This window comes from Equus przewalskii, chromosome 15 (assembly GCF_037783145.1).
Source record: "Equus przewalskii isolate Varuska chromosome 15, EquPr2, whole genome shotgun sequence".
Taxonomy (NCBI): Eukaryota; Metazoa; Chordata; class Mammalia; order Perissodactyla; family Equidae; genus Equus; species Equus przewalskii.
The window spans coordinates 82,214,843-82,224,707 of NC_091845.1; positions in this window are offsets into that span (position 1 = coordinate 82,214,843).

Consider the following 9,865-nt stretch of genomic DNA (forward strand, 5'->3'; position numbering starts at 1 on the left):
AGAAGATCAGAGACCGTTTTATATTTGTATTGATACTAGTTGTATTTTGAAGCATTTGATAATTTGTTAGTTTTGAAGGCTTCTAAGTGAGTTATCACCATTGCCAAAGGCTCTTCTCATCATTCAAAGAGGAATGCGTCTAGCTGTTCGAGTTTCTGAATAAGCGCAAGAAAAAGTACTGGAGGCAGTCCGTAGTGAACCACAGTGGCCCGCTTAGCTTGTCATCTTTTGACTTCAATTATTATTGATGTTACTATTCCAGAAAATACGATTTGCAAATCTTATTGAAGTGCACACGTTCCTAAACTTAGGAAAAATGTATACTAAATAAATATTAATGATTATGATGTGTGAGAAGGTTTAATTGTTTAGAATCAATCTTATAATTTTACTAGTGGTCAGAATCAAGTCCAAATAGACTTGAAACGACTCAGGTCAAGGGGGCTATGAAGGACTTGACTTGGACGGAGAGAACGTCAGAAAGGACCAGAGAATCTGCGACTTAGGGTTAGAGCTGCCCGAGGTCAGAAGGAGGGAAGGTCCCTGGAAAAGGCTCCCAGCAGCTGGGTTGTAAAAGGTACAGCTGGAGCCTTTGGAAGGGAGAGTGGAAAGGCCTGAAACTGCAGAAGAATGAGGGTGAAATGAGATGTGCCTCGCTCAGGACGATAAAAGAAAGGCAGGAACAGCTGCAGGGTTTGGATCTGAGATGCATGGCAAACCCAGTTGCAGAGAAAGCCTAAATGAACAGCGATGGGAAATGTATCTATGTGTATATGTATCTGATGACACAGGAAACAAATGCCTAGGAAAAACTAACATGCTTAAAAGTTCTGAGTGATGAGCTGGGGAATGAAGATCAAAAGGCAGAGAGAATTGAATCAACAGATATTCGGATTACACTTTCAGGTTAACAACATGCTGCAAATACCATGCTCAGAAATGCTTGGAGCTACACTGGCCACCAAAACCAATTATGTTCTAAGTGAGTTTGTTCTATTGCAAGCTCTTAACTGGAGCATTTAAAACATTCTCCAGTCTATTTACATGTAGACTAATAGGAAATCAATTTAACTTGCTTTACAATAGTTTAAAAATATTAAAACATTTTCATAATTTTGAGATATTTCTCATTGTAATTGTAATAGAGTACAGTAGTCAATTAATTTTTTCCTTCATTATTAACAATGAGCTTTTATGACATTGCCACTTGGTGCAAGAGCTGCTTTCTATCTTTGGGTCATTAGATTTGCTGATTTGAATTTAAAGGGAAATAACATTAATCCCCCAAAATATATTTTCTTCAAATTATCTAGCCTTGCCTTTTTTTTCCCCTTCTTTTTTTGCACTGCATAATACAGCCTGGCAAAAAGTAAGTGTGATCTTAATTGTTAGACTTGTTTATTCCAGGGAGGAACCAATGGCGCACTTACAGTAATTAACATATTTTCTCTGGTCTTCTCATTTTGTTAATGATATCTTATTGAAGGCTGTGCAGTAATTACTGCCCACTGAGGTACATACGCCGAAACAAATTAATGGCCAATGACCAATAGTGATTACACTTGTAATTATCTATTGTGAAGTATAAGCAGAAAAAAATTGAAATTAAAAACAATGTTCTTTGAAGCTAAAATTAAACCGTATTGTTAAACTATGCTAAAAATCATATTAACAACTCAACAGAGAAACGATATTCCACAACTTTATCATCATCTCCACTAGTTTCATGTAAGTTACAGGAGACATTATTTTGCAATGTTTCACAGTTTCACCCTGTGGGATACAGAAGTAAAAGCGTGAAGAATAGGACACGTATTATGTTTACTTTTAAGTATGACTTTTAGGTATTTGTGGTACATTTATCTTAACATGGGCAGCATCACTTTCCGTGATTTCAAGAAGTTAAAGTAATTTTCTACACTGGAAAACAATATTTCCTTCTTCCTTCTCAAGAGCAGATTTTTTTCCCAATGGTTTCTTGCTATCGATCTACGTTTACGAAATCCCAGGTCACTTACCACTTCTGACAATTTCAATACTCTGTTTTTTAAAGATTGGCACCTGAGCTAACATGTGTTGCCAATCTTCTTCTTTTTTTCTCTTCTTCTTCTTTTTCTCCCCAAAGCCCCCCAGTACATAGTTGCATATTCTGGTTGCAGGTCCTTCTGGTTGTGCAATTTCAATACTCTTTAATGCTCAAGCTTTATTTATCGTATGCATTTATCGAAACAGTCATTTTCCTGTAACACTGCCCATTATAACTTGGGATAGAGGGTGGTGGTAAATGATCATCCAATTTTCATAAGATACAGTTTAATTTTGTAAAGTTGAACAGTTTGAAACTCCTCCTTCTTTAGACTAGCAACAAGTTCAACACATATATTTTACATGTGGAAAAAAAAATGAACTTTAATCCAGGATTAGCATGGTACAGTATTGGGGTTATCCAGGCTGGAATACAGGAGACCTGGGACCTAAGTCTGTGTCACTAATTAACTGGCAAGTCACTAGTTGTCCCTGGGCCTTGGTTTTCTGACTGAGAAATGGGGGCTTTGTGTTAGATCCTCTCCAAAGTCACTTACAGGCTGTCGCGCTCCACGGTAAGCTTCCTAATAAGGATCACAGGAAACTGGGTAGTATTTTTCTTTTCTCTGGTTAAATTCTCGTGTGAAAACATCTTATTAAGATTTTTAGATGATTTTAATTATTTGGAGTTCAGTTTACAAGTCAAGTTTTCTTTAATTCTAATGCCTCATCAAATACTTAGGACATGTACTGGATTAATAAATTTTTGTTTGCCTGAACAGGAAAAATGACACTAGCATCTAACCTTGGGTAACTAGCTTCAATGCATACATTTTCAAATAAACTTTAAAAATAATATTTAGATAAATTTGATTCTTAGTTAAAATATTTAATAAAGTGTAGTGATTTGTTTATTAGAGTGTTTTGTTGTTTATGAGAATTTGAGTTCCTGCAGGATCAGAGTTAAGTTTTTATGTATTTTCATACCTGACTCTTAGGACGTACTGGTGTTCAAGAAATATTTGTTGAGGGGCGGCCCCGTGGCCGAGCAGTTAAGTTCATGTGCTCCGCTTCAGTGGCCCAGGGTTTCGCTGGTTCGGATGCTGGGCGTGGACATGGCACCGCTCGTCAGGCCATGCTGAGGCAGCATCCCACATGCCACAACTAGGAGGACCCACAGCTAAAATATACAACTGTGTACTCGGGGCACTTGGGGAGAAAAGGCAGAAAATAAAAAAAGAAGATTGGCAACAGTTGTTAGCTCCAGTGCTGATCTTTAAAAGAAAAAAATCATTGTCAATATATCTTTGATTTTGGGCATTCTGTAGTTTGCTATTGTTTAAATAGTTTTCAGTGTCAAATATCTTGTCTCCCTCAGATAGGAAGTTGGCTTTCTATATGACAACTCGAAATGGTTTACTATGAAGCAATTAAGGCATTATTCTTTGAGTTAAGGTTTCTTATTTGAATATGGATATCACGATGGAATTATGATATTGCTTTTATGAGTTAAATGTCGTATCCAAATTACTTTTTATACATATGAGGAAATTGGGCACAATGAGGAGATAAATTGCTAGATTATTATTACCTGAAATCTCTGCCCTGGAGATTTTAGTCTATCTATTAAGGTTTATTAATGTCTTCTTTAGGATCCACTAGCAAAAGATGAGGAAAGTTGTTATCCAGCTTTAGGATTTTTCAGGACCTCTGACTGCTTTTAATTTTTCCTCTCAGTTCATGGGAACTGGTCTTGTATGCCTGGCTGAACTTGGTTTAGATTTTTGACAGTTTTTTATTTGTGTCCCATTTGGATGGTTTTCAAAATGTCCAGACTATTCACATACATCTGAATAAGCACTACCCAATGGTGTAATTCAAATTGTCTGACATACCTCTAATTAGTATTGTTAATGTTTACAGATCATTCTTAATAAAATAAAGTTTTGTGGCCTCATTTTAATACCAAAATATAATACTATATTACAAATAAAATATTTTAAAATAAAACTAACGTGGAAATTATCAGAAATTTTAAAGAGAAATTTAAGACTTAAAAACATGACTTTGCTGGAAAACTCTTGGTTGGGATAAAATGAGAAATGACAGATTAGCCAAAATAACTCTCTCTTATGATACAATTCTCAATCTGAAATAATCTTGATGGTCATCTATTAATGTATTCAGACTTAGCCACATCAGCAAACTGAATGTTACAGAGATGTATATAAAGAATACTTAGTTGCTAGTCTTGCTATACTAATAATTAGCAGTAAATTTTAATTATGTTCAAATCCAGCATATATGCCTGCACATCTGTAAGTATTTTAGCAATGTGAAAGAGGCAGTTTGCTGCAGTTAGAAATTGTTTCCTATTCTTATTTAATCAGTAGTGAATGAAAAAACAAACACCATTTTCTGAGAAAATTATTATCTAGAAGTATGCTGGAAAAATAAACCATTCATTGGATGGCTATATGTTTCTAGAACTGAAATCATGAAATGCTTTTGTTTATTTTGCTCAATATCATTTAAAGAAAGTTATTTAAAAAGTAAATAAGGCAAAAATCTGACATTTATATAATTAAAAAAAATCATGACTTTAAAAAAGGGAGGTTTGAACCCTTACACCATGGTCTCGTCTCTCGAGCCAGGCTGCTTCCTGAGCTCAGGCGAGCGTATGCATCATTCAGAGGCTCGCTCTCTCCATCTGACACTTTATACTTTTCTATCTGGAGCATCACTAAAGTCCCTTCAGAAACAATTTGCTACATGTCTATGGGTGTTAATGGTTTTAGTTAATATATATATGGATATGTAAGAGAATTTCTCGTAAAACTTATAATTTTTAAATGTGTGTATGTATACCTTGTATATGAAATAAAAATAATCCAAAGGCATAAATTACCTTTCTTGTTTTGTTCACATATTTAAAATAATTCCTACCATGTCATTTTCTTCAATGATGTATATGTTGGAATTACGGTCATAAGAATACCACATTCATCTTTTCTTTTGGAAACATTTCAACATCTCTATTCAAGGACTGACTGGATCATGTTTACAGAGGCTTTGCAAGGCATCTGTTCTTAGCCGCAGCTGAGAGTAGGGCCCACCGTGCAGACTGGAAGGATCCACCTAGAATTTGTTGAATTAAGTCCTTGCACCTGGATATAATTGTCGTGCCGCTGTGCTGGGGTTTTCTTAAGCTACTGGTAAAACAAATTAGCTCAATTTAAACTGGCATCCAGTAGAGAAGCAACAACTCACCTCATATAATGTTTTTCAAATAATTATTTTTGTATTGCCAGTTTTACCTCATGAATATTTTCCTGAGGCCTGGGTGAGAAAAACATGTAGCTAAACCAGAGGCGTGATAAAAATTCTACTCGTGTTATAGGCTTTGAAATTATTGCAGTATAATTAAGATACAGATAAATATGCGATTATAATTTCAGTTCAGCTGGATTTTTTCTCCCTACTTAACAAGACATAAATTCAAATACTTAGTTGTGAGGTAGAGTTTAAGAAATATTCTCATATCCATATTCAAGTTTCATACACCATTGACATATTTGCTTTGGCTCTAATGACATAACTGTTTTTACAGATTGAAAAGATGCCTGTGAGAGTCATGATAAACAGGAGACGAGTCATTTATGTTTGTCAGTAGAATTCATGGAACTCATTTGGTTATGCATTTCTGAGTCATTTATATTTGGCAATCAAATTCACACATTTTCTGAAAGTCCTATAAATTCAAATCTTTAATGGCTTGTGGGATGGTAGGGCTAATAGACGTGATTTCTGTGTGCATTCGTGACTTATGCACTTAATACACATTGCATAGGCCCCGGTGAGGTGTCAGGCAGGATTCTGAGCACTGAGAACATAGCGCAGAATCATGAGAAGTTCCTGCCTTCCTGAAGTTTACCTTCAAGTTTGAGAGACTGCCAAAACAAGAAAAGCAAAGGAAAAGAAACAAACGAATTAAAAATATAATTTCAGTTAGTGTTAAGTTCTATGAAGAACACAATGTGGGTATTTAGAGAGTGGTGAAAAGGCACAATGAGACTGGTCAGGAACACTTCTCTGAGGAGGTCTCCATGTTGATGTACGTGTCAATATGCGCACATGCCAGCTGCATTAACATACGCATTTGTTTCTTAATAGGTCTTTCTACTTTCAGTGCCTTGCACAGTAGCTAGCATAAGATGGGAGAAAAATGGCCTACTTGATTTGAGATGGAAGGCATCTAGCATTTAGAAAAGTCTGCACATATGTATATGTCTTGCTACACATGGGCAGACTTATATGTGTATAAATCTGTTGATATTATTTTTTCCCCAAATATAACATACAGAACACACTAGATCAATATTATAAAATGATCTATTACAAAGGTTTGGATATAAAGCCCTACAGAGCCTTTTCTAAACATTTTTTTCTTCAAATATTGTCACTTCTTCCCGTCATAGTAACTTGCACATGTTTCTCCTGTAGTACATGCCACCTTGCACCATCATTAGTAGTATGCGAACATATTTTCCTTTTGAGATTTTACTCCTTGACAGGGCTTTTCCTTTAATATGTCTTTGTATTTCCAGGGCCTTATACCAAGTCTAGAAGGAAATGACATATGTTGTAATATAAATGTCTGATAAAGGGATTCTCCTGTATTTCAATTAAAATGTTCAGAACTGATTGCATAGAAAACTTTCACATGTATATTGATGTTCTGAGAGTAAAATATCCTGTATAAGTGGTAGAGCTGAATTCCAAATTCTAGCAACCCAGCTAGCTGACTTGTCTTATTGTTGGCAACAAACATTGCAGCCGAGTTTGATTAGAAGGACAACACGACTGCTGCCGATGGTAATAACTACCATTTCTTCAGCTCTTTCTAATGTTGGCTATTGGCCACTACATCCATCGTCCTACCGGATCCTGACAATTACCCTACAAGGCAGGTCTTATCGACCCACTTCAGAGATAAGAAATTGAAACTCGGAGTGAAAAACTGCAAGTCACCAAGCTGGCCATAGATTAAAATAGATTATAATAATGTGTATGCCAAGTTATATTCATGAAATGTATGATGTATAATAAAAATAGTATAATACTCTAAATTAAAAATTTATAAAATGGCTGCTTTATGTATATACCACATGTTGTTATATGGCGATGGGGTAGTCTTTTGAATGTTTGTGAGGGAAGGGTGTGAAGTGGCAAGGATATGTATTTTGGTAAAGTTTGGGATGGTATACATGTGAGTGTGTGAGTGTGCGTGTGTGCATGTGTGTACGTATGGACTCATCATATGCATAGATATTTGCATAGTTATTTGATACTATTAGTTTTGAACTGACTTACACTCATTATGGTGCAATATCTCCCTCCCACAAAATGAGCTCTGGAGGACAGGGCCACTTCTTGTTTATCTCTGTGTCCTCAATGCTTAACACAGGGTACAGTACAATGGAAGCACCTACCAAATGCTAGTTAAAAAAGTGAAAAGTTAACAAAGCAATTTTATCACTAGGGTGATCCATAGCATAGGAACAACTAAGATTTTTACTCCCATCAGCTTTAAAAGCCAATGTCAACAACAGGGGAAAACAACACATAAATACCTGTTATCATTTTCTTGCTTCTAAAAGCTCAGTGGAGGTTTCTTTTTTTTATTAAAAGAATTAATCTATTTCAGTATTGCAGTTCTGAATTAGGCAATATGGTATGGAAATGCAGAATGAGAAAATCACATATATGAACAAAAATATGGGAATAGTTTTCCTTCTTAAAGTTTAACATTGACCTGTAATTAACAAAATAAGCAGCTAAATGAGATATTTTATGAGTTTGTTGCTAATGGTCACTGATATTCACATATTTATATATATATTCACTCAGCAAGCCACAATATTGACCAACACATGTGTGTCTTCTAATACATCATTCACACACGTACAGTCTAACTCAAAACGAGGCTGCACGTTGTGAAAATGACTGTAAGGGTTCACGAAATATCATCATGTGGTTTTCAATTTACAGATTCTTTTGTTAATATAGAAAAAGGCAGAAAAGAGGTACAGACGAAGAAGTCAGTAATCTGAAAATCAGGGGAAATGTGAATCTTTAGAACTAAGCCTTTTCAGAAATATAAAAATAGCATAGCTTCAAAATTAAGAAAAAGGATATTTTTATCTCCTCATGGGATGATGGAGGCAAAGGTCGGTCCTCATTGCTGATAATTTATTTTATATTTATGGGTCTCTAGAGAAAGTAGACTCACCTCAATGCTTTCTGAGAGTTTAAGCACACAGACTCTATTCTGTGCAGCTCAAAGGGAAGAGATGGCCTGCATGTCAATGTAGGTGACCTCAGTAACACTCCCACTTTAATACAGTTATGTTTTCAGCTATTAGAAAAAACAAGAATATGATTCTCTACTTAAAGTGTTCAACTACTGTAATTACTGAGTATAGAGTGAAAATAATCCAGTCTACAATCTCTATTAATTAGAAGTAGAAGATTTTGAGTAGAAGCTCCTTATAGACTATTCGGTACCAGCGTACGATCCTCAGAGTGGAAGGGAGGCACTTTTTGTGAATACTGTTTCTAGGGGGACACAGTTCATTCTATGGAATTGGAACCACCCCAGGAACAATCTCACACAGAATTACATGCTGCCTCAGGCATCCCAGTGTAAGCAAGACTTTCATAGTTCCAATATTTTTTTAAAATTAATATTTAGCCCAAAATGTGAGTGTGACAGGATTTAAAATTTCCCAAATTATTTGGTCCAATCTTAGTGTTCCAAGTGTAACTCTGAAGAGAAATTAAATTGTGTTTTGATGAAAGATAGTGTTGTAGAGACTTATTGTAAGGCTCTAGAAGTGATCTGTCTGTCACAAAAGATTTGTCTTTATGAGACTGGATGATAGATTGTCGATTTCATAGAAAATTCTATACTTTCAAATTTTTGATTTAATTTTACTCATATACCCATGGAGTAGTTACGCTAATGTGATACAGAGATGAGCAATTGGAAATGAAGAGGGGCACAATCACCTAGTTGCTCCAGACAAAAACTCAGAAGGCATCTTTGATTTTTCCCACTTTTTCATTACTGCAAATACTCTACATTCTACTTTCGAAATAAGTATGGTGGTTCTATTGATTTCTTTACATCTCCACTCAACCCAGCCACCGTCTTCTGTTGCCTGGACTACTGTGCTGGTTTCCCAGCCTCTGGCCTCCCATGTTAGACGCTAAAATTCACTCTCTGTACAGAAGCCAGAAAGATTTTTTTAAGCTAAGTCAGATCATGTCACTCCTTCTTTAGAAGCCTCCGTAGCTTTATTCATAATGGCCAAACTGGAAACAGCCCAAATGTTCATCAACCAGTGAATGGATAAACAAATAGTACATTCATACAATAGAATTCTTTCAGCAATAATGAGCAACTGATACCTACAACAACATGGATGAGTCTGCAGCATTATGCTACGTGAAAGGAGCAAGACACAAAAGGCTACATGACTCCGTTTACATGACATCCTGGACAACTATAGGGACAAAGATCATATCAGTGGTTGCTAGAGGGTGCGGGATGCCGGAAAACTTTTTAGGGTGATGGAAATGATCTGTTTCTTGATTATGGTAGTTACACAACTTTATACATTTATCTATAATCATCAAACTGCTATACATGAAAAGGATGAATTTTATCATATTCATAGATAGGATGTATATAACCATCCTATCTATGAATATAATAAAAATTTTATATATAATAATTATATTTAATTATACGTATAGTACATGTAATTATTTTTTT